This window comes from Poromitra crassiceps (genome assembly GCF_964638095.1).
Source record: "Poromitra crassiceps genome assembly, chromosome: 1".
Classification (NCBI taxonomy): Eukaryota; Metazoa; Chordata; class Actinopteri; order Beryciformes; family Melamphaidae; genus Poromitra; species Poromitra crassiceps.
In genome coordinates, this window is record NC_139623.1 from 39516237 (window position 1) to 39542540 (window position 26304).

The following is a 26304-nucleotide window of genomic DNA, read 5'->3' on the forward strand; positions in this document are numbered from 1 at the left end:
CGCGGCAATTTGGAAGTCGGCTTCTAATTGGTATTTTACGGTAGTCCACTATAAAATACCCACAATGCACTGCAATTTCTACTGAGCAGCAAATGTACCCTACATTTTCTCCCATATACCACAATGCAATACGTATGTCCAGGTAATGTCCGAAATTGATGGTACAGGGGAAATAGTGAGGGAGTGAATCATTTTGAAGACGGCTTCTCTCTCTCTCACTCACTCACTCATTCACTCACTCACTCACTCACACTTCTTCACTCTTCAAACACTCCTCTTTCACAGATACAGTAGATCCACACTCTTACACACACACGTGTGCACTCCCCCACACACACACACACGCACGCACGCACGCACGCACACACACACACACACACACACACACACACACACACACACACACACACACACACACACACACACACACACACACACACTCCATCTTTGAGTGTGTCAGAGAGGTGATTATTCATGGGAGGGAGATGGGATGAGCAATCAGCGGCCAGCTCATTAATCACACTGGATGCAGAGCCAAATCTCCTCCACAGGTACAGAGGAATCCTTCTCTGCCTCTGCCTCTCTCTCTCTTTTTCTGCCTCTCCCTGTCTTTCATTTTAATTCAATTCAAAGAGGCTTTATTGGCATGACCATAGTGAATACCAGTATTGCCAAAGCACATTGTACATGGAAGCACAGACAGAGGGAAAATACAGTTTGTAACATATGTGTGTGTGTGTGTGTGTGTGTGTGTGTGTGTGTGTGTGTTAATGTGATGTGCTTTTTCTGGAGAGGTGTGTGTGTGTGTGTGTGTGTGTGTGTGTGTGTGTGTGTGTGTGTGTGTGTGTGTGACGGAATGTTCACTCACTGTCCCTCAGATTGTGGCATGTCATTATATATTTAGCTGCTGTGTTGCAGCTTGTCGTCTCCTCTCCCAGCAGGGCGGCTATAGTTTGCTGATGTCAGGGAGGCTTCTGAAGCCTGAGTGGATCTGTTCCATTTTGTTCTTGGCAAAAGCGGTTACTTAGCGCTTGCGTATCTTTAACGCCGGGCGAAGGCGCAAATTGGAGGCTTGCCAAGTCATCTGCTATTCTCCATGCCCCGCAAAATGCCACCTACGCACGGCGCAAACAGGATTTGGGCGGTCTTACCACCTGCATTATTCACAGGTGTGGCCTGGCAATGCCTGGGCGTTCGTTACATCAATCAAACCAATCAGATTCCTGTCTGCATTCCATTTAATACAGTTTGCGCGATGCATGCTGTAATTCTCTCCATGCGTAACCATCACATCATATACCTGTTAAAAACATATGTGATTTGCAGCTTTTAATTGATGCAATTCAGGTTCTTTGGTTGACTGGAAAATAGAAATGTGTTTGCAAAGGGAAAACAGGGACATTTGATTGACAATAATATTGCAAGTAGGCTACAATGTCCAAGTTTTCTCAATTAATTTCCCATTAACCCCTCTTTGTAGCCTATTTGTTCCTGTTTATTTTTCCACAGAACACCCGACAGGTCTAGTTGGATTCGTTTCAGTAGAATTTCTTTATAGTGAGGGCGAGTGAGTGACATAGTGAGATGAGAACTGACAGATGAATGTAGGCTACTAGGGGAGAAAATAATTCTAGACTAATATTATAGTAGGCTATTAATTATAGCATTGGTGATTACTTAATCTGGGTAATGCAGTATGATGTGCGTGCGTGCGTGCGTGAGGTTTCGGAGAAAAAAACTGCGCAAAAGTGCCTGCTATTGTTATCGCGGCCGGAGCGCAAAATGGCAGTCTGCGCTCGTCCGATGATAGCATAGACCCGGCATTACGGCGCGCAAATAGGCACAAGTGCAAAAAGCAGATAGTGCTTGATGACAATAGGGCCTACTGTCTTTCTCTCTCTCTGTCTCTTTCTGCCTCTCTCTCTGTCTCTCTCTGTCTCTTTCTGCCTCTCTCTCTGTCTCTCTCTGTCTCTCTCTGCCTCTCTCTCTCTCCCTCCACTGCTTCACTCTAACTTTACCCCTCTCCATCTCCCGCTCTCACTCTCTCTCTCCATCTGTCTGTACATACCTCTCTCCTATTCTTTTTTCACCCACCTCATTTGCTCTCTCTCTCTCTTTCTCTCTCTTTATCTCTAGATCTGGCATCTCGTTTGGGTGTTAGATCTGTCAGGGTCATAGATCACCTGCTCAACATCTGGAAGGATAAGCTGACACAGGCTGAGCTCTCGTTGTTAAATGAATACTGTAATGGACACTGTCCATTACAGTATTTTTTCCTGATTTCAAGGACTGTACTGGTCGGCTGTTGGAGTCCAGTGAGGCTCCAGCGGAGTCCAGTGAGGCTCCAGCGGAGTCCAATGAGGCTCCTATAAACAGGTTAGATGGTATATAGGAGGTAAAACTATGTACAAATTAAGAACAAATACATATTTTGTTTATTTATTAGTTAGTTAATTAGTTTTAAATAAGAACAAACTAAGTGGTCGGGCTGACACTCCTTGGAGAACTCATCTCGGGCTTGAAAATAAAGTCAAACCTGTGTGGAGGGCACTATATAAACCACCGTTAACTGGTTGGGTTGGAGATTTGCAGTGGAGAATTCTGCATGGTATTGTGGCTGTCAATGCTTTTGTTTCTGTTATTAACCCAAATGTGAGTGATAATTGTCCTTTCTGCTCACAAAGAGAAACAGTTTATCACTGCTTTTAGACTGTGGTAGACTGTGTGTCCTGTTTGAGCTGTTACAGCGGATGTTCGGGATGTTTGGGGAGAATTTTTCCAAACATCCTAGGATAAAGATACAGTTAGAAAAAAAGAGTGACATGTCAGTTGTTTAATTTTGTTTTGGGTGAAGCCAAAATGGCTACTTCAGCAGAAGGAATAAAGTAGAAGGCTCTTTAGATTTTAATGTAAACACTATTTTTGTTAGGATGATGAAGGTCCGGTTGAGAGTGGATTATAATTTCTACAGTATTACAAACAATGTGGAAGAATTCATGAATATATGGTGCCTTGAAGATGTTTTATGCTTTGTGGGGGGGATGAGCTGATGTTTGGACTGATTTTGAGCTGATTTATGTCTGTACTTTTTCACTTTTTTGAAAACAGCATCATATTCAGAAAGGATTCTGTTTTGAGCAAATAAATGTTTGAAATGTTTGAAAATTCTCAAATTCTCTCTTTATCTCTCTCTCTCTCTGATGCTTTGTTTGCATCTTTCTCTTTGTCCTTTGTCTCTCTGAGTCTCTCTCTGAGTCTCTCGCGCTGTTGATAGCTCGGTGACACTGTCTCTCCCTTTCTGCCTTACTCTGTTCAATTCAATTCAATTCAAAGGGGCATGGCATGAAACTATACATTCACTTTGCCAATTGCAAGTGTAAAAAAAAAAAAAAGTGTGTACAATTAAAGATATAGTAGAATAAGTGTGTAAACAGCTGTGTAACATTGGAATCAAATATAATAGGTAAAATCGTTTCTTCTTTCTGTCTCACTCTCTGCCTGGCTTTCTGTGGACAAACCTCTCTCTTTCTCCTCTGTCATTGTCCTTAAAAGTGCCTCAGTGCCTGCCTGTCTCTCGTCTCACTATCAAAGTCATACTTCTTCTCCGGTAAGGATCCTTACAGTAACCAGGCAGCAAACTTGTTGAGATGACAGAGAGAGGGGAGAGCAAGCTGGTGGAGGTAGCGGTGTATAGTGGTGGGGGTGAGCAAGCTGGTGGAGGTAGCAGTGTATAGTGTAGTGGTGGGGGTGAGCAACTGGTGGAGGTAGCAGTGTATAGTGGTGGGGGTGAGCAAGCCGGTGGAGGTAGCGGTGTATAGTGGTGGGGGAGAGCAAGCCGGTGGAGGTAGAGGTGTATAGTGGTGGGGGAGAGCAAGCCGGTGGAGGTAGCGGTGTATCGTGGTGGGGGAGACGAGCGGTTTTAAAACCATCTCTTCCAAGCTGTTTGGCTCTGGGTGGGCTCCTTCAAGCAGCCACATAAACTATTCACCAAACAATGTCATGGATCCTTCAACTCACTGCAGCAGTACAGTGTAGCCTTATTTGAAAATGTTGTCTAAGGCTACGTTCACACAGCAAACCTTAGTGCTTGAATCTGATTTGTTGCTCACATCTGATTTTTTGTGTGGCTGTTCACACAGACTTTTTAAAAGTGGCCCATATCAGACTCCAGTGTGAACAGATCACGGACATGAAGTGACCCGCATGCGCAGAAGAACAACAATAACGTCACACGCAGCACGCTGCTGTTCTACATAAACCTGGAAGAAGACAGCAGTAAACATGGCGGTAGCTGACGATGTTGTTTCATCTGTTTTCACGGTTTAATTTCAATGCCCGTGTGTTGGTCCTCCCCCTCCCTCCTCCCGCCAGCGCAGAATAGTGACGAATGTCGCTCTGGAATGACGTAAAAGTCACATTGAAGTGGTGGACGCTGCCAGGACATTTCTGGATATTGAAGACATTGGTTCCATGTCGCTGTTCCGACCTCTCGCTGTTCCGACCTCCTCTCTCCCAGCCCCCATGCCTAAACCTAACCTCCCCCAGACCCTAACCCAAAACCTAACCTCTCCCACCCCCACACCTAAACCTAACCTCCCCCAGTCCCTAACCCAAAACCTAACCTCTCCCACCCCCCACGCCTAAACCTAAGGTCGGCTTGGTGACACAGCCGAATTTATGGCAGTGTAGGTCGGACTAGTGGGAGGTCGGACTAGCGGGAGGTCGGACTAGTGCGCGGACCCCGAAGACATTTCGGGAGATGACTGAATGAAGCGTTCGCTTCGGCCTAGACGACTGGTCTGGGCCACAGTATGGATATTGGGGTGAATGGGCGCATTTTGGGTGGACACTTTTTATTGATATTGTATTGGCACTATACTATAGTTTTAGCAATACAGTAGGTGGCGGTAATGCACCATTTAAGGATGCCAACTGCCATAAAACTCAACAGAAGAAGAAGAAGAAGAAGTCACATTGAAGCATTAAAGGGATAGTTTGGTTTGTTTGAAGTGGGGTCCTATCAGCTAGTTGCATACACTAACTGAAATAGGTACAGTGAGCTGGGCGCTGAGCGCACCGTTTATCGAGATCCAGCACTCCAAGCAACAGCCTCCACAGCTCTGTCTCTGTACTACACGGGGTCAAGAACTAAAACGTAATTTAGCCACCTAAAACAACGTCCACCTAAACAAATCGATATCTGTGTACATGCACGCTCTATTTTGACAATTTTCAGCGCTTTACTTTTCCACCAAACAGCCGTCGCATTTGGCACTGCTTTTTCTCCCAACCGTACAACTACCTTATTCCTCCGCTAAAAGCCTGCACACTGCACAGAGCCGCGGTGCTGGATTACTCCACAGATCAGCTGTTATTTTGGGTTATTTTGTTAGTGGAGACACAACAAATAGAATACACTAGGGGTGTCACGATACACTCAGTTCACGATACGATACGTATCACGATACTGGGTTCACGATAACGATACGATACGATACGATTTTAACAATATTTTTTTAAACTTGAATAATGACAATATATGACTGGAAAAGTACCGTAGTATTTTATTTGAAATGCACAAATACAAAACATGCTGTTGTGGGAAATTGTTATTACAATAACAACTAGAAAAAACATGAGATTGGAGACAAGGCTTATCTTGAAATAGAATGAGTTACACCGTCACTTAGATTTACTTTGAACTAAAAGGTTTCTCAGCAGTATAAATTCTCATTATGCATCTTCAGTTTTTCTTCAAACTCAAACAACAAGACTTTTCTTAGTCTATTTTTTATGCATCTTCAGTTTTTCCTGTCAAGTAAACAGTTTTGCCAGAAACTCAATTGAATGGTTTCTCTCCTGTATAACTTCTCATGTGTCTCTTCAGAGACTTGTTCAACTGAACTACTTTCCACACATTGAACTTCAACAAACAAAGACGTTTCTTTGTCTATTTTTGAAAAAAAAAAAAAAAATTGCGATATGAGATTTCATCTCAACGATACATATCGTGACGTTTTACTATTGCGAAATTTCGTGGGACGATATATTGTGACACCCCTAGAATACACAAACGAAAATATGTGATTTTGATAGCGAGGACGATATGCCATTCACCTTGGTGACAAGAGGATACAATTATGAACCAGAGAGAGTACAGAAGAGGAACTTTTGCAGAGAGAGTGAACAGGCAGAAAGAGAGATACGAGGAACTGCCATAATATGCTGCCTAAATGCCAGGGTGTCCTGCAGACCTTTTTCACCATTCCCAAGATAAATTGGGGAAAACGTCCCAGACCAGAGAGGCCAGGTGACTTGTTGTCTCTAAAGTAAGTCAGTGTTTTATCTCTCTTCTAACCCTTTCTGTTTTGTAAACCGCGGCTCTGTGCTCTGTGCAGGCTTTTAGCGGAGGAATACGGTAGTGGTACGGTTGGGAGAAAAAGCAGTGCCGAATGCGAGGGGCTGTTTGGCGGAAAAGTAAAGCGCTGAAAATTGTCAAAATAGAGCATGCATGTACACAGATATCGATTTGTTTAGGTGGACGTTGTTTTAGGTGGCTAAATTACGTTTTAGTTCTTGACCCCGTGTAGTACAGAGACAGAGCTGTGGAGGCTGTTGCTTGGAGTGCTGGATCTCGATAAACGGTGCGCTCAGCGCCCAGCTCACTGTACCTATTTCAGTTAGTGTATGCAACTAGCTGATAGGACCCCACTTCAAACAAACCAAACTATCCCTTTAAGTCAGATATGGGCCAGATGTCTGTTCGCACCGGAGTCATTTTCAAAAATATCAGATTCAAATGTGATGTTTTACCACATTTGAAAGTAGCCCAGGTCGTCTTTAAAAAACTCACTTTCAATGTGACTTGTACTGTTCACACAGTCATGAAAAAGACTCAGTCAAAAAAAAGACAAAAAAGACTCAGTCACTCAGTCACAGAAAAAGACTCAGTCACTTAGGGGGGAAAAGATTAGATTCAAGCACTAAGGATGGCTGTGTGAACGTAGCCTAAGTTGTGCTGTAGTGCGTACCAAATTATAAAATCAACAAGGTTAGTTCACGGTGAGTGTTCTTTTTTTCTTTTTCCATGTTTTCTGAAAAAATTATGCCCTGGTTTATTATGAAGATGTACATTGTTGGTTAAACTGTTTCAGTACACATGTACTTCGTGATTAAAACTTGCTCCAAGTATCCAAGAAGCTCCTTTTTCTCTCCATATTTTTTCTCTCCAATTGTACTTGGCCAGTTCCCCCTGCTGTCCTGGACATTGCTCCACCCCCTCTGCGGATCTGGGGAGAGTTGTAGACTAGCACATGCTTCCTCCGATACATGTGCAGTTGCCAGCTGACGTGAGACGCAGCGCGTGGGAGGATCATGCTATTCCCCCCAGTTCCCCTCCTGACAAAAAAACAGGTGACCCGACCGACCAGAGGAGGTGTTCAGGTGATCAGGACTCATACCCCACCCGCAGACATGGCCAATTGCGTCTGTGGGAACGTCTGACCAAGCCGGAAGTACCGCTGGGAATTGAACCCGGGACTCTGTGGGGATAGGAGAGTGCTTTTAACTCTACACTACCCGCTCACTTCTGTGAACAAACAAACCCAAGTGATTCCCAGAAACGAAACGCAGTCGGATATAAACTGCACTCCTGTCCTGTGTTCAGACGTGATGCTATTAAATGTACAGTAATTTTGTTAGTTAAGCACAAAAGAAAACATCATTGTAGGCATAGACTGGAAGTGACCTCCCCAGTAGCTAATGACATAACCCATGTGACACCACTCCTGCACTTGATGCTTATACAGTACGTACAAAAACAGCAGTCAAAATAACTGCACAGTCGACGGCAATTGAAAGAAAACAATTGTTTCCCTGTGCATTGTTTAATGGCCAAAAGTGGGTGTTGCCAAAAATAGATACCATTCTGAAAGGGGGGGGGGGGTGTTAGACCTACTCTCTATTTCAGTACAATCGTGTTCAACTCACAGCTAAAAAAATATTATTAAGGATGACAACCGTCCTTAATAAATGTTACCAAAAAGTATTCCGATCTTCACAGTGTGCATCGCTCAAGATGCACCGCGCTCCTCCAGGAATTGCACGTTTCCCAGGCAATTTACAGCAAACAATTGTCTCTCGTCGCATTGTTTAATGGCCAATCTCACAAGAACTGGCGGCGAACAACAAACACAGAGCCTCCATTTCTGAAGTGGGTGTGTTACCGCTAAGCACCTGAGCACACTGCGAGAGCCACGCCAGGGTTTGAACAGAGGACGAGGCACAGGAACGAAGCGGCATCAGTTTGGTAATGACAGGACAGCGCTCTCTTTACTCTGTCATTGGGCTCCCTGACGGCGGGAGAAAAGCGTCGGGGGAGAGGACAGATTAATTGCCTGTCTGGAGGGTTCAGAGACATGTTTACCTAGATAGTGCACCTTGTGTGGTAGTAGAGGAAGCTGCATTTAAAGGGGGAGTTCACAGAAGGTAACTTTGGTTGGGCAATACGGACCAAAAAACAGAGCTCTGTATTTTTTAGGCTCGCCGTTTTCTACAAAGTGAGCTAAATGTTCAGGTGTAAGTCAAAGGCATGTGCGAGATGTCACAGGCACTTTTATTAAAAGATGTTTGATAAATAATCATCAGGCTAATGTGAATATAATGAATAGGTGGGTAAAGGCAAATAATAGAACAGATAGAACAGTCTGGTCAATTCTGAAATTACATCACATATGCAGCCTTTAAAACCTGCAAAAAGACAACACCCACTGTATGCTATATCATGATATTACGATATCCAAAATCTAAGATGTCTAGTCTCACATATCAGAATATTGATATAATATTGATATATTGCCCAGCCCTACTTGTTGCCATATTCTCACCCATAAAAAACAGCGTTGCTGTGTAGCTCGTGCACTGCGCCGGCATTTGAAACAGAATCACTAACCTTTGCTGCAAAGACCTTTTCATGCCGCAGAATCCATGTCGCGTTAATACAGCTTAAAGGAGAGTTGCATCACTACTGACTTTTAGTACCGTCTCTCTACTCTATTTCCCTCAAGTTTGATATATTTTTGGTCATTTATTACGAGGTTTAGCGCTATGAGTTCTGAAGGTCAGGGAAACCGCAGACCTCTGGCATTATCAAATTGAAATTGACTGAAAGGGCTAGAAGATAATTTGTTGGCAGCCATGTTTTTAATATAGTCGTTCTTTTAATATACAGTAGGTGCCTGAGGTTTCCTTTCAGCCTTTTAAAAATGCCAGAGGATTACAATTTTCTATGGTCTTGACAACTCAAGTAAAAAAAAGAGGAGTAGGCTATCTTGTGACATTGTCTGCTTTATAGAATGTGTTGGTCTCAATCCCCTGTGACATATAAGTCTTAGCATAATATGCCAATTGATGCAAATATTAGTCACACAGTCAGTTTCAACTGATCAATCTGACCATAGGATATGCAAGAGCCCTATTTAGTGTCTCTGATTGTTCCTACTCTAGATCAATAGAGACACTGTTTAATGTGTGCATTTTTTTCTTCCCAGTTGTGTGAAAGTCTTTAAATAGAAGAAATGATATAATAGCAAAAGTGGATATTTTTGGCAGTCACAAAATGAAGTGGCTTCTATAATGTTACTACATGTTTCAAGATACGCTAAGAATATGTTGTCTGAAAAAAGTGGAGCATGGAGAACAGATAAAGACCCTGCTCCAAAAATAGATACCAGATATTCAGAATTGTGTTCAACTCACAGCTAGAAGAATATTATTAAGGATAACAACCATCCTGAATAAATGTTACCAAAAGATATTGCGATCTTCACAGCTTTGATAAAAGCAGAGAACATTGTAGCGATCTTCACAGCCTGCTTTGATACAAGCAGAGAACATTGTACGCTTGAGAGGCCAACAAAGCCGTTCGAGAGGGGGCTAATCTCCCATACTTCATTTGGCTGGATCAGACAAACCCCATTCATTCAAGTCATACTCTCATCTGATAGCAGCCCAGGATCTCTGACCATCTGGATCATCTTTCATCCTCATGGGAGGAGAGGAAGGGGGACCCCTTCCGCTCTCCAGCCCTGCCTCTTATAAGCTGTGGAGGCATCTTGTGACAGGGAGGGCTGCCTCTTATAAGCTGTGGAGGCATCTTGTGACAGGGAGGGCTGGCTCCTCCCTCCAGCCCTGCCTCTTATAAGCTGTGGAGGCATCTTGTGACAGGGAGGGCTGGCTCCTCCCTCCAGCCCTGCCTCTTATAAGCTGTGGAGGCATCTTGTGACAGGGAGGGCTGGCTCCTCCCTCCAGCCCTGCCTCTTATAAGCTGTGGAGGCATCTTGTGACAGGGAGGGCTGGCTCCTCCCTCCAGCCCTGCCTCTTATAAGCTGTGGAGGCATCTTGTGACAGGGAGGGTTGGCTCCTCCCTCTAGCCCTGCCTCTTATAAGCTGTGGAGGCATCTTGTGACAGGGAGGGCTGGCTCCTCCCTCTAGCCCTGCCTCTTATAAGCTGTGGAGGCATCTTGTGACAGGGAGGGCTGGCTCCTCCCTCCAGCCCTGCCTCTTATAAGCTGTGGAGGCATCTTGTGACAGGGCTGGCTAAGTGGTCATCCTCTCAGCCTAGTGGAGGAGGAGAAGAGGGAATAGTGGCTCGCAGTACAACTCTGCACTGTAGGAGGCAGAGCTTGACCTGACCTGAGGCTCCTCCGCTGCACACACAGAATACACAATGAGACAAACTGTGTGTGTGTGTGTGTGTGTGTGTGTGTGTGTGTGTGTGTGTGTGTGTGTGTGTGTGTGTGTGTGTGTGTGGTGAGATAGAGAGAGTGTCTGCAGCCTAGACACGTACTCTACTGTACTATATATGCTTGTGTCTAGGCTTTTGTGGAAGAATTCAGAAGATTCATGCAAAGTTACACGCGCACACGCGCACACACACACACACACACACACACACACACACAAACAAAAGGTCTCACGTCATCAGGTCATGGCCAAAATAGACATGTGTTGCATCAAGCTAACTTAGTGAGTAAAAAAGAAAAGAAGAAGCAGAAGAAAAAAAGAGTACAAAAAGAGTACAAAGGTCGCTTGAGAGTTTCTTCAGATAGAGGAGATAAAAGGAGACCTAACGATGATGATAACAACAACAGTAGAGGCCACGGCTACAAAAAAAGGTTGGGAAGCCCTGGTGTAATGGACTAAACGCAATGCCACAGATATTCTGAATATTTTTTGTTTCAAGTGAAATACAATTCTGAGTGCCATTTGTTTTTGTTCTTGCGCGAGATGTCAAGGCCTGACAGCAAAAAGCGCAAATAATTAACAGAGAAGCAAATAACAAAAATCTATATCTGCAGAAGTGGAGAAAAGAGATACAAAAAATACATAGGTGTAATTCTTTTTATGTGACTTTTAAGTCATGAGTGCTGGAGTGTTAAATGCCCTACTATTTTTGCATAAATGTATGCACTGATAAAATAGCATAGTATTCTTTGCCAGCTAATGAGAGCCATTTCACAGTGTGACAAAGTAAGAACACTTATCCAGCATTAGGCACTAGTGCGTGAAAGTTAGATATTTTAAGGTCACTAAAGCGGCTTGCCCATAAAGTATGTAAAAAAAAAACTAGGTTGTCCATGTGAAGCATATGTGAGTGTTAAACAATTTATTCTCCGTGTAGTAATCCACTGGCTCTTACAGCGAAGGCCATTGTGGAAGTGCTCTTTCATCTATCCTGCACTGCTGCTGCACACAGTTCATTCTCAAATGTTATACAGTAGACACTAATTAGTATATCTAAAGCACATTATTGGCCAGAATGTTACTTGTACAGCATATCAGTAAGACTTAATTTCACAGTTGCCCCATAGTGCAAAGTACTAGCTATTATATCACACGTTAATCACATGTTTTTGTTGATTTCTGATCTACAAATCTCTAGCAATGGCACTGGTTTGCGAAAATAAGAAACAATTGAAAAAATGTCATTACAAAGTGCAGATAATATAATCTTGAAGGGAGAGTTTGCGAAATTTGCAGCAGAATAAAATAAAGCTAGTATCGCTATTTTTTTTCTGCCCCCCAATACGTACCATCGCATTGTTGTTTTGCGATATATTGAATTTCGGTATATTGTCCCATCCCTAGAAATCACAGGTGAATTACAGCCCTCTGGTGTTACGCATCAGTTCATGTAACTGAAGTGTAGCTGTCACAGATTTAGGACGGGGACAGCCCAAATTGAAAGGGAATTAGGCTTTTGGGTATAGTTGCTGAATTCCGTAGCAGGATGTCAGATCACCTGAGGGATCACTGGGACTCGCAAAGACACACACACACACACCCACACGCACACGCACGCACGCACACACTCACACACACACACACACACACACACACACACCCACACGCACGCACACACTCACACACACACACACACACACGCACATACACAGAGCCTTCTCTCTCTCTCTATGGCGGCCACATGTCAGCGGCCCGTGAACCTGCCTGTCACCTTGATGTTGCCACGGTGATAGTCGTCACAGATGTGGGGTGCAGAGGGAATGGAAGAAGCAGTGGGGGAAATGAGCAGGGGGCAGATGGAGGCGTTTGGCCCTCAAGAGCTGATGGGTCTTCAAAGTAAATGAAGGGTGACAACACTTGTGCTCTGAGGCCCAGGTGGCTTTCTGTTACTCTCACACACGAGCCCAAACTGCCCTGATGAAAGGCTCAGGCACGAGGGGAGGGAGATCGATCCAATCTGACCAGTCGAGATGTTAGATTTGACATAAAAGGCACCTTCGAATGAGAGTGTGGAGGAAAACACTGTCATTCTTCCTGCAATACTGTTTCACTCCTCACATGTCAGTCATCACACAATACGGCGTCACTCGTCAGTCATCAGTCCTCAGTCATCAGTCCTCGTTCCTCAGTTGTCATAGCTCATTCCTCGCACAAAACGGCATCACTCCTCACGCGGAGGCGTTGTTGCCCCGTCAAACACAGAAGAACAAAAACAAAACAGGAGCAACAAAGTTTTAGGAGTTAGGAGATATTTTTTTTAGGTTTGTCTGAGGGAGGAGAAATTACTCCGTGATGATAGGAGGCGTGAGGAGTGATGCCAGTTTGTGAGAGGGATGAGCTATGATAACTGAGGAACGAGGACTGATGACTGAGGACTGATGACTGACGAGTGAGGACTGATGACTGAGGACTGACGAGTGAGGACTGATGACTGAGGACTCACTCAATACGGTTTACTAGGAGACACAAGAACTGACAACGCTTAGACTGAGGAATGATAACCAATACTCTGAGGGAGGAGGATGCCCTAAAATGGTTGCCGTAGTGGAGACTTGTATAGAGTACCGCAGGGAATACGTCTTTTTTGTAGGCTACCCGGAAGTTAGCATCGCACTGGGTTCCCTCGTTTGGAAGTCAATGCGATTTTTGGATGGGGATTTTGGTTAGATGTCTGAAATAAGGTCTGTGGTTAACAAACATTTATGAAACTGAGACCTTTGTGTTCAGCAAGATAATCTTCACAAATGCGGACCGCTTTCACGTTTGTTGAAGCGTAAATGCGATGATCGCCAAAAATCGTGATCGCCAGAAAACACTTAAAAGATAATAAAAGTGGTGTTAATTAACAATTAACAACAGCAACATATGTTTTTTTGGAGGGCGGTAGTACAGCAGCAGAGCGAACCATTTCCAAACATGAGATTTTACATTCAAAAAGACAGGGCCACATCTAGTTGCCAGATGGATGGAGTTTGGTGTGGCTGCCTCTCCACATAAGAAAACGAAGCAAGCTAACGTTTAGCTGATCTCTTGGGCGTTTCAGCAAAATAGTAGCAGGCTTTTGGGGGAGGGGGAAGAAGCTTATGAAGCAAGCTAATATTATGCGTTGATGTGTTTGTCGTCGCGGTGTTTACAAAACTATACTAGCCTAGCCGCGATTGTCGTACTGGACCACAATGCATTGCGCTCCTCACCCGCGCTTACATCACATGCCCCAGCCCTATTATAACGTGCCCCTGCTGACTAAGGGCACATTTTCTGTCCAGCAACTGTTGCTTCTGCCAAAAGTCATTGCTTATTCTTTTCTTTTTTTAATATATATATTTCCCCGATTTTTTATCCCATTTTATCCCCCATTAGTGCTAATTTAATGTATTTATCCTGGTTGCTGCTCCACCCTCTGCTGATCTGGGGAGATTGCTTATTCTTATAGGCTACTGGCAATTCGAGTGGTAGTGCAGAATGCCTTCACCACACGAGACAACGTTAACAACAAAGGAGGGTGGAATCTGCTGAGGAGGGAGGAAACATCTTCATTTGTCCAGGTGCTGGTATTCTCTTGCTGCTCTCCTCCATATTTGTTACTGTCTGCTCTTTTTATCGCAAATTCAAATTTCAAAATCCGGATTAGGGCTGTGCAATTAATACCATTTTAATTTCAATTACATTTAGGGCTTCCCACAATTATGAAAACAAGTTAAACTGGTTTCATGCTTACGCGAAATCGCCAGTGCCGACTGCGCCGAGGGGTCGCCGCAGCTGGCCGTCCTATCGGCGCAGCTCGGCGGAGGGGGCGTGTAGCTCCTCGAAAATGTGACTCCGCGGCGTCAACGAGGACGTGACGTGACCAGCACGAGAGCTATGATTGGCCGTTGCCTTGGGCCGCGAACATATCCGCTGACGTACTTGTTGTGAGGAATGAGGAAATGCCATTTCCTGATTTAAGAGTGCTTGTCCCTCATGTAGCAAAGCTTTCTGCAGGCTCACCGGATAAAATGTCCCCCCACCGACATGACTGCAAGTTCTTGGTAAACAACACGATAACGTCATATGTAATGGACATAAGTGTACCACAAGCCACCTAGTGTTTTGGACGTGTACCCAGGCCCGGCGTTGGGGGGGGCCTGACCGGGCCGGGCCCCCCATTCCCCAAACAGGCCCCCCCATTCAAAAAAGAAAAGAAAAAAATTGCTAAAAACGTTTTTCTGTTTTAAAGTTTAAAACGGAAAACGAAAACGAAAAAATGAAAACGGGAAAAAACTAAGAAAAATAAATTAAGAAAAAGAAACAAAAACAAAAAAACGGATTCCCCCCATTTCGTTTTTCAATTTAAAACCATTGAAAATGGGTTATACTTGAGTACCCTGACCTGGTCTATTTATGTTTAAACATTTATAATACTGAATGAATGTTTAATACTAATGTTATGTTAAAGTATCTGTCTTAACTCATTCACCGCCAGTTTAGGACTGCCAATATTTAGCACAGGCCAAAGATTTTCATAATTGTTGGTCATCTTTCAAAACCCACAGTAAATTATCTATTAGCACCAGCAATACCTCAAAATGAAGATGTACGTCTCTGGGTTCACCAGGAAAAAAAAAGTGAGCTTTTAGCATGTTCTGTACTCTACTTATAGCCATTTATATACACCCTGTTTTCCCCCAAAATGTCTCTCTGAGAAAAGAAATTGCAGAAAATGGCTTTTATGTATTTATGCACACAATCTCATGCAGAACTCGCTCTCAATTCTTTTATTTTGAACTGTATTGACATCAGACATGTAAATATTATTCGTTAGGACACAAATGACAAAAAAAATAAATATATATATATATATACACATGAAGTGCTTTTTTTTTACATTCAACAATACAGTTTACTCGGTGTGAGTGAGTGTGCAGACAGACAGACAGACAGACAGACAGACAGACAGACAGACAGACACACCGACAGACAGACAGACAGACAGACAGACAGACACACACACACACACACACACACACACACACACACACACACACACACGATCCCCCTTTTAGATTTCTAACCCCACATAGGATAAGCAATAACCACGCCCTGTGGCGCTGGGATTGGCCAGGAGCAACACTGGAGGGCACGCAGCCCAGCGATTACATGAACCAACTGAATAGCTCTTGAGAAAGGACAGCGGGCTGCTCTGACTCCCGCTTGTGCCTTGTGCCTTGCTGTTGTGTGTTTATTTTGCACCCGTCCTCGTCCATGTCTCCCTGTCATCTGATCGTTCCCGTTTTCCCCTCGGCTATTCAACACGTCCTCACCGCCCTCGCAAACTGATCGATCATTTCCTCATTCCTCCGATGATCAAACACATCTCTTGATTACTTTCTCCCGGCTGGCACAGAGGAAGGCGACTCCAGCTCGTGCAGCGCGCCGAGGCGCGTTTCAATGGCGTTTCTCCTGTCTGCACAAGGAAGCGTTACCAGTTTTCTGCTTTTCCTCCTGCTCAATTTCAAAACAACAGCTGCGGTATGTGTTTGTTCACGTGTTGTCTTAGATGATAGGGACCTGATACCATGTGACAGGCTGGGGAAGTGTTTAAACTACGCCCTGCAGTAATAAAAACAAAAACACGTCAAACACGTCATTGGCGGGGAGGGCTATTTCTGATAACACGTCAAAGACGTCATTGGCGGTGAATGAGTTAACCTGATAAAAGAACATTTGAAAACATACAGCAATACCCATTGTAATATAGGTGAGCACATCAATAAACTATGTGTCATATATATTTATTTAGGTAGAAATTAAATTTTTGATGGCACAAGGGTTTTCTGGTCCAATTTTGTTTGCCGCGCAAACTGCCGCGCTTAATATTGTTTGGCTCGTGACTCATATTTTTCTGTACGCGGCCCACAACCAAAAAGGTTTGGCCACCCCTGACTTAGGGTGTCAAGTCATAGTCTATTTTTATTTGTCTTTATTGAATGTTCCAAAACTGCATGTTTAACTAAGAATAGGCTAATGATTATTTCCATCCACCACTTATTTAATTTGGTTACGGTAATTTGGCTTTCCTGTTAAAAGTTTGTAAGGAACAAAGCATGCTGGGAGAAATATGCAAATGTCTTTGTCCAATGCTCCAATGGCATTGCTCCCTCTCAGAACTTGCTTGGATGTTTTAATAGCAAAAGTAAACACATAGATTCATAGCAGATGACATCAGGGTTTAGCAAACCCAGATTGCAATGCTGAGTGAGTGAGTGAGCTATTAATTTAAAATGAGATATTCCCATATTCACCTTCCTTTCAGCTCTGGCTGATGGACATGGTCTCAGTTAGATGTATGGAGAGAGACTCAGCTAGGTTCCTGAGGACCAACTCACTGAAGAAATGTTCCACTATCATGGAACCCGTTCCTGGCTTACTTTGACAAGGTTAAAAGCGACAAGTAACTTGCCCAGCTGTTCTCTCATAGACCACTTGCGTGGTATACCATGCGCAACACCTCGTATAAGCACATAACATAAACACCTTATGTGGCTGGTACAGCAGCACCACATTTTGGTGTTGCAATGTTGATAATATATGAAAAATTAAAATAGGGGGGGGGGGGACCCCATTCTTCTTTGGGGTTGGGTAGCTTGGCCCCCCCAAGCTAGGGGCAGGCCCCCTCTGTAATTTGGGTCTGGAGCCAGGCCTGCATGTACCGCAGCAACGCGCCGAGTTACGTTCAAGTATGCACAGTCTCGCTGTCGCCGCTAGTCAGCGGCAAGGCTCCAAGTCGAGGCTGCGCAGAACCCTGTCAGCGCCTTTGAGAAAAAACTATATTTTTGATATATATTATTTATTTTAGCCTTTTTTTTTACCTTTATTTTCATGTATTTCTTTGTTTTTCAGTTGAAATATATTTAAATGTCAAATAAATCCAGTATTAAGAAAGACATGTTTTTTTCAAGTTCAATAATTGCATGATGTTGTCAAAGTCTATGAGTAATCACGTTAAATAATCATCAATATCAATACCAGTAAAATTTATCATGATTATGATTTTTTGCTATAATTGAGCAGCCCTAATCCAGACTTCAAACTGTGTCCAGCGACTGTCCCTACCTTCCACCAAATGCATTCTGGGATTGCCAACAGCTCACTGCAAACCTGAATGTCATAAATCGATTAAGACATCCAGCTCGAAAGCTAAGAATTTCTTTGAGGGTTTCAAATGCTCAATTGAACATCACATCAAGGGCTTCCATTAGCAGAGCCTGTATCTGCGATTCACTGCAACATTTTAGTACAAACAGCCTCTGGACTATAACCCTCAAGCCAGCTAAATGCACGTTATCTTAGAGCAGAAGACTGCGTTGAAGGGGAGCTTGTTGCCAGAGGAGAAACACTGACATACTGACTCTGCTGGGAGCGCACAACATTTAGCTGAGCTGGAGAATCCGACCACACTCCTGTGCTAAAACTTCAGAGATGTACCCACTCTATCATTATCTTTTCTCCCTCTCATACACACTTGCACTTCAAAATGTTATTTTTAATAATAATAATAATAATATTTTTGACTATTTCAGCTTCTTCAAACTGTCAAAGCCCCACTTTCAAGGTCTTACATTTTTTGGGGGAAATTATTTGAAAAGCACCAACTTATTTTGGCTGCTGGTGTGTACAGTGACTGGTTGTCATAGAGACAGTCCGCATGTCTGGGAACGCCCATACAGGCTCTAGGAACGGCCACAATAGACGCTGGCCAGCTGGCTCAGCCTGGCTGGGGGCGTGGTCAGGGTGGGGTAAAACCCCCGTTCTATCCATTCAGCAAAGTTAGAATTTAGCTGATAGCCCAGCCCAGGCAGACATGATCGGGGATTTAACCACCGCAGTAAACGCACATCTGAGCAGATGTCTTGTGTTCTGCTCTAGAACCCCCAAACCTGTAGTTTAGAGCCGCAGCACCATCTTTTGGTGAGTCAGCCCCTGAGATATATCGGCGGTTTTACCCCACTCGCGCGCCAGCGGTTTAACATTTTGTGGGCGTTCCCAGACATGCAGACTGTCTCTATATTTTGTTCTCCCAACACATCATGTACGCTAGGGCTGCACGATATGAGGAAAAGCTGCGATGTGCGATAACACTGTTCAATATTGCGATGACGATATGACCTGCGATAAATAAAAAAATGCTATAAACAAAAATATTAATGGGTAGGGCTGCTCCGATCCGGCTAAGCCACGATCCGATCCGATTCTGATTCCTGGGGTCACGATCCGATTCCTGAATCGATTCTCGATTCCAACGATTCTCGATTCCAGAATCTAGAATCGATTCTCAATTATGTAGTTTTATATTGCAATAACACACAAAGGTAAATCTAAGACAAAAAATGACAAATGTATTAATGCTGAACTTCAAATTCAACTTCTGAAGTATTACAGTGAGGGCCTAAATTCATTTTGCAATATGAGTGTGTTAATTTAAGCATACGTATCAGTAAGTGGCACGGGATTCTCAAAGCCTGTGTTGAGGGTCATACGAACAAAAATGCACTCTTGAAGGTAAAAAAAAATCCAAAACCAACAAGTTAATTATTTACATTTTTACTTCAATGTAGAACAGTCATTTCTTACACATGAGATTACTTTTAGCGTTTTAGTCATAACGATTATTGAAAGATATTCCATATTCCAGACTGAAATGTTATAACAGAAGTGGAGTATTGGCCAGAATGACATGAACATTTGGACACTTATTCAGCCGGTATCTTGCATGTTGTGTTCAGGTGCAATGTAAAAAAAAAATATATATATATATATATATATATATTGCGATAACACGTGACTTTTGCGATGTGTTCATCGCGCATTTTCATATCGCGATGACGATGAAAATAAGATTAATCGTGCAGCCCTAATGTACGCTCATGCTCACTGTGCAAAAACGATTCCCGAACATCTTTCTAAAACACTAATCTGTCAGGCTTAATTTAGTTAGGTATTCTATCAAATCACTCCACTGCCATAGCAAACTGACATTTCCACTGAAGTAGTAAGGAAAGATCATATTCTCAGCTTGTACTTTTCTCACTGACAATGCTCCTCTGGTTCAGCTGGAGACACTTGTGATAAAGGACCATTTTGGAGCATGCATTGCAGCAAATGGTTCTACAGTACAGTTGTGTGTGGCAGAAAACGCCTCTGATCCTGAGGAGGCTCACCAATCAATCTCAGCAGCATCCAAGAGATTCAGTGAGAGTGAGCTGTCAGATTATAGACCATTAGAGAGCGTCTGTTCTGCCTGTCAGTGTTCTGCCTGAACTAACACGATGCACCATTTTAATACTTAATGGAAAAATTATCATCTTTCTCATGCAGTCCATGGTTTCCATGGCTTATGAATGTGTCCAGCCACGGGGAAGGTGTGGAAATCACAAACCAAAACCTTCCCTAAACAAAACTGTTGACCTTTTTTTTTAAAGCTTTATTCATCCAGGGAAAATCGTGACAGCCGGCTTCACTCACACAGTTCGACAAATTCACAACTCATTCACTTTCCCTACCTCTACCCCCCCCCCCCTCCCCCTCCCTCAATGGTCCAGGAAGTCAAGCCTGCTTCTCTAACCACTGAGCTACTGCTGCCCCAATTAAAGACTGTACTCTACATCCCTCATCTCTCTTCCTCTCTGCGTCTTTCCCCTCCCAGCCTCTAGTGTTGCCCCTCAGATGCCCCACACACTTAGAAAACATTTGTAAACATGGGATCATGTAGCTGCTCCCAGAGCCATGTATATAGGAGAGTCGCGACATCTCCATTCACTCCAATGGACCCGTCTTTTTTTGACTCTCAAGAGTTCCCGGAAGTAAGGTTCTGGATTAAGCAGCGCTGTCGAGTTGCAGAAAAATGGTCAGCTTGTGATGTACTTTGAAAGGGTCCGACGTTTAAATAATCAAATTGTACACTATCAGCTTTATTTTAGCATTCAAAAGTAGAGCGAGCCCCCTTCCTGGCTATTCATTGGCTACCGAGTCACGCATTTTGGCCCTCTGCTGATGCCACTCTCTTACTAGATTGCTCTGCTGCTCCGCTGTCTCTAAGCTACTTCCACCCCGTTTTCCTCAATGCCCTCCTGCCCCTCAACCCCCGTGCTTCTCTGGACCTTGGTAAACATCTGTAAACATGTAATTGTGCATTACACTACCTGCACAGCCTCCACTTGGAGCTTTGCCGCCGACTAGCGGCGACAGTGAGACTGTACATACTCGAACGTAACTCAGTGTGTTGGCTGCAGTACACCTCCAAAGCACTAGGTGGCTTGTGGTACACTCATGTCCATTACATAATGACGCTATCGTGTTGTTTACCAAGAACTTGCAATCATGTCGGGGGGGGGGGGGGGGGGGGGGGCATTTTATTGTCCCTCCATTTCAAAACTCATTCCGGTGAGTCTGCAGAAGGCTTTGCTAGATGAGGGACAAGCACTGTTAAATGAGGAAATGGCGTTTCCTCATTCGTCACAAGTACATCAACAAGTAGCCTACATCAATGGCCAATCACAGCTCTCGTCACGTCCGCGTTGACGCGCGCAAAGTCACATTTTCGAGGAGCTGCATGCCCCCTCCACCGAATTGTGCCGATAGGACGGCCAGCTGCCGCGACCCCTCGGCACAGTCGGCGCTGGCGATTTCGCGTAAGCATAAAAGCATTTTTAGTCCCTGGTAAACATGTGTGAACAAACAGCAGCATCAGCGGGCTAACATCCCCTCTGCCTCTCCTCAGCTCCCTCCAGAGTCATCGAGGCAGATTAGTGTTGCTTGCAGCAGATTACCAAGGCCTCATCTGCAGCTCTTTCTCTGATCAATGCACAGCCCAGCCTTCTGAATATGGAACGACTCAACCATGAGCTTCTTGTTGGGGCTTAGTGTGTTTTTGTGGGTGACTGCTGGAATAATTTACACTTCTTTATTCTTTAGACAACATTTCAATCCGTGATGGCCAGACGAAGATCCATCATGGACTGAAATAAATCTAAAGAATAAAGAATTCTAAATTGCACCTCGGTGTGGGGGTTCTACCTTAATCGTGTTCTGCACCTAACCCAGCACCCACAGTCGATGTGCATAGTACTATATAGTTATTATGTGCATAGTACTATAGTTATTTTCTTTTACTACTTGGGGCGTCTGGGTAGTAGAGATAAAATCACTCCCTAACACTGTGGAGACCCGGGTTCAATTAGCGTGATCCTACCACGCGCTATGACGGTGAAACTCCTCGCTGGCAGGTGAATAGAAGCGGCTGGCGACTGCACATGCATCGGAGGAAGCATGTGCTAGTCTACGGCTCTCCCTAGATCGACAGAGGGGTGGAGCAATGACCGGGACAGCAGGGAGAATCAGAAAAACACTTGAATACACACGACGCGCGTGCACGCAAACACACACACACACACGCACACGCGCACACACACACACACCTATATATATACACATGTATGTATTATACTGTATATATATATATATATATATATATATATATATATATATATATATATACATATGTGTGTATATGGTTCAAGTATACATACTACTGCATGCGCTGGGACGCGTCATCAGTGATGTTAACTGGGGTCGTGGGGTGTTTCGGGTCTGTCAACATCATACACCCTCGCCCAGTAGACCCAGCCGAGGCCGATTACGACCCCGACCCGCGTCCCAGAAGCAGCCGCTCACGGATCAGCCTTCCTACTCTGTCTGCAACGTTGCCCGCGGAAGGGTTGATCACGCCCAATCCGCTGCAATAGAGTTTAGTGCTACACCGCAGTATTGTGAGACCTTCGGTGCATGGAGGTCTAAGGCCCTGTGGGGTGATTCCAGGCCGGGCACCTCCTTCGCCGTACCATGGGCAGGGAGGATACCTCAAGGAGGCCTGTGCGCTGCACGTCATACACCTGCGACGAGCAGGTGTATGACAGGTGTGTATATATATATATACACATATTATACCCTTGAATACACACGCGCACGCGTGCGCGCACACACACACACACACACACACACACACACACACACACACACACACACACACACACATCTTATATATACATACACACTAGGGCTGTCAATCTCCCTCTATAATCAAATTCGAATTTCAGTGCTTTATACATTTTAATATTCGAATTACGGTATATTCGAATATTTTAATTAATTTTTAATCTAATTTAAAAAAAAAAAAATTTTTTTTTTTTTGGTCTGAGTGAATTGTTGTCTTCTCTTATGTTATGTTCTGATTCTAAATATAGCTGAATCTTTGGGTTTGACCAAGTAAAACTTTTTCTAAGCATTTTACCAAATGTAGATGGAAAAGTGAATGGTGGATGAATATTCAAAATAATATTAGGCTTATCACAAATAGTCCAGCAATGATGTTTATTTAAGAAAACATGTTCCTTGTACATTCATTGCATTAGAAAATAGGTCAGATAACCAGAGCTTAGTTAATATTCATCAGTGATGTATTGGTGCTGTCTGAAATGCTAAAATAAAATAATTGATAATAAAAAAAGACACAGCCTTTGTTTGAGCTCCTTATCAATAAACAAATAAGTAAACTTTGCCAAAACAACAATGAGCCATGAACAAAAAAAAATCAGTCACGTATTGCACTTAACACCTTGATTGCCAGCGACGAGTGTAGTCGTCAAACACAATCCAGCTGTTCACTGCCAGCGACGAGTTGACTCGTCAAAAAAAAATCGATTTTTTTTTTTTGACGGTGGGATGTGCATCGAACCCTTTTACATCTCTTATATAGGTATTGGACGTGTACAACGTGTACAACCCATTCCACCGACCCACTAAGTGGTGACAGTGCTTTCCTGACTAGAGGAAGGCAAGCAAAAAGCAGTGTGACTGAAGCCATTCTCATGAAGGTGGATTGGCGAAGGCGCTTTCATTTCGCGCTGATTGCTGGCGGTGCGGGATTGCAGATTTGCATAGTGGATTGCGGGTGGGACACACTTTGAAACACGCAGCATAAATATGACCAGAATCGCAAAAGCTTCATCAAAGCCCTCAACCAAAACTCCAAGAAGCGAGCGAGTCTAACCAGACTTCCTCAAAGAGCGGCCGCACAGACAGGCTCACACCCGCACAGCAGCAGCAAAGCAAACTGGTGACAAGCGGGGACTGCCCCCTAGTCCGACACCAAATTGGAAACAAATCCCATTCTAAAAGGCTTTTAGAATGGGATTTTCAACCCATTCTTTTTTGTTTCTTTTTCGCTATAATTTAGAGTAATTTAATTTCTATTCAGAAATTTATTTGAGAGGTCGAGAGTATGAGAAAGTGCATTTGCAAAGGTAGGAAAGTGCTTGTGACATGGCGCTGCAGCCAAAAAGAACGCCCACAGGAGGGAGGAGTTGAGCAAAGGGAAGTTTACTGCTGTTATAAAGGAAATTACTGTTCAAAACTATTGTTTAGGTCTTACTGATGCCAAAAATGAATGGTTAAAGTGACTGTTCTATCGAATTTCACAAAAAGCCGTTTATCTCTAAATATTTTTTCTGATGCTGAAACCATGCTGTATTCAACTGCTAATGCTTACATAACTACTAACTCTACAAACTAACTCTTTTAGACAGAGAAAGCACACATTCTATTAGTTCTTTTTAGATGATTGGTGTTCACGAAGTCGTAACAGAAGAGAAACCTCGGCTCTTGTAAAATGAGCCTAGAATCCTCAAAAAAAACCCTGGCAGAAGCTATCTACAGCAAGAAAAAAACGGCTGGCAGTCAATGTGTTAAGAGCTACAGGTTTACATTCAGTATAGCAGCTTCAACAGTCAACTTCATTTAACCATGAATGAACATACATTTTAAGAGCTACAGGTAGGTTTACATCAGTATAGCAGCTTCAACAGTCAACTTCAGTTAACACTCTTTTCTTCAAGTATGTTGTCAGAACTTGTCACTGTTCTAGTGTTCTAAAATATATATATATATATATATATATATATATATATATATATATATATATATATATATATTCGTTTTAACACGTTCACTGCCAATGACGTATTAATACGTCAAAAACCGTGGGATGTGCATATAACCCTTTTACATCTCTTATATAATTATTGGAGCCACCGAACGTTTACAACCCATTCCACCGAGCCACTAAGTGGCGACAGTGCTCTCCTGACTAGAGGAAGGCAAGCAAAAAGCAGCCATTCTCATGAAAATGGATGGGGGAAAACGCTTTCGTTTTCGCGCTGATTGCTGGCGATGCGGGATTGCAAATTTGCATAATAGATTACAGGTGGAACACACTTTGAAACACGCAGCATAAATATGACCAGAATCGCAAAAGCTTCTCTCAACCAAAACTCCAAGAAGCGAGCAGCAGCAGCAAAGCAGTGAGACTGGTGACAAGCTTGTGACGGCCGCTGCAGCCAAGAAGAACGCCCACGGAGGGAGGAGTTGGAAGCAGAGGGGGGTTTCCTGCTGTTATGGAGGAAATTACTGCTCAAAACTATTGTTTAGATGTCTGACGTCTTACTGATGCCAAAAATGAATGGTTAAAGTGACTGTTCTATCGAATTTCACAAAAAGCCGTTTATCTCTGAATAATTTTTCTGACGCTGAAACCATGCTGTATTCAACTGCTAATGCTTACATAACTACTAACTCTACAAACTAACTCTTTTAGACAGAGAAAGCACACATTCTATTAGTTCTTTTGAGATATTGTGTGTTCACAAAATCTTAGCAGAAAAGAATCCTCGGGTCTTGAAAGATGAGCCAGAATCCTCAAAAAACCCCTCTGGCAGAAGCTAACTACAGTAAAAAAAAAAAACATCTGGCAGTGAATGTGTTAAAATAATAATAATAATCGAATTTCGTTCATAATTATTAAATTAGAATAATATTCGAATATCAAAATTCGTTTCAACAGCCCTAATACACACACACACACATATATATATATATATATATACATATATATACACACACACACACACACACACACACACACACACACACACACATACATATATATGTATATATATAGATGTGCTGGCTTGCAACAGATAGTAAATATATATGTGTACACACACACACACACACACACACACACACACACACATACACACATATGCTATATATATACAGCACACATATATATATACAGCACATCTACTCACTTGGACTCTGACTCCTTCCATCCCCTCCCTCTCTTTCATTCCCTTCAGAGAACCCAAGTGTTTGTCGTGCTGGTGTTTGTCGAGTTCAGCGCCAAGGACATCAGCAGTGCCCCCGTGTGCTTTCACCGCACACAAACAAAGAGGGAAACACACCTCTTTTAATCAAACATAACATTATCAGTACAACCAAGCCATCTGGACGCACTCACTGCTGATTTACACAGAACAGATGTGCCAGAAGTAAACAATGCTCCCTCCGATCGCATCAATGTGAAAAACTTCTTACTTTCACAAGAGAAAACACTTACCGTATAATAGC

The 26304-nt window shown here is 43.3% G+C and overlaps 1 protein-coding gene across 1 annotated transcript in view; it reads right to left on the reverse strand.

The window, feature by feature from the left end:
- The window catches only part of fstl4 (follistatin-like 4), a gene marked incomplete at both ends in the record, with an annotated part of 526243 nt that overhangs the window by 107792 nt on the left and 392147 nt on the right, over positions 1-26304 (reverse strand).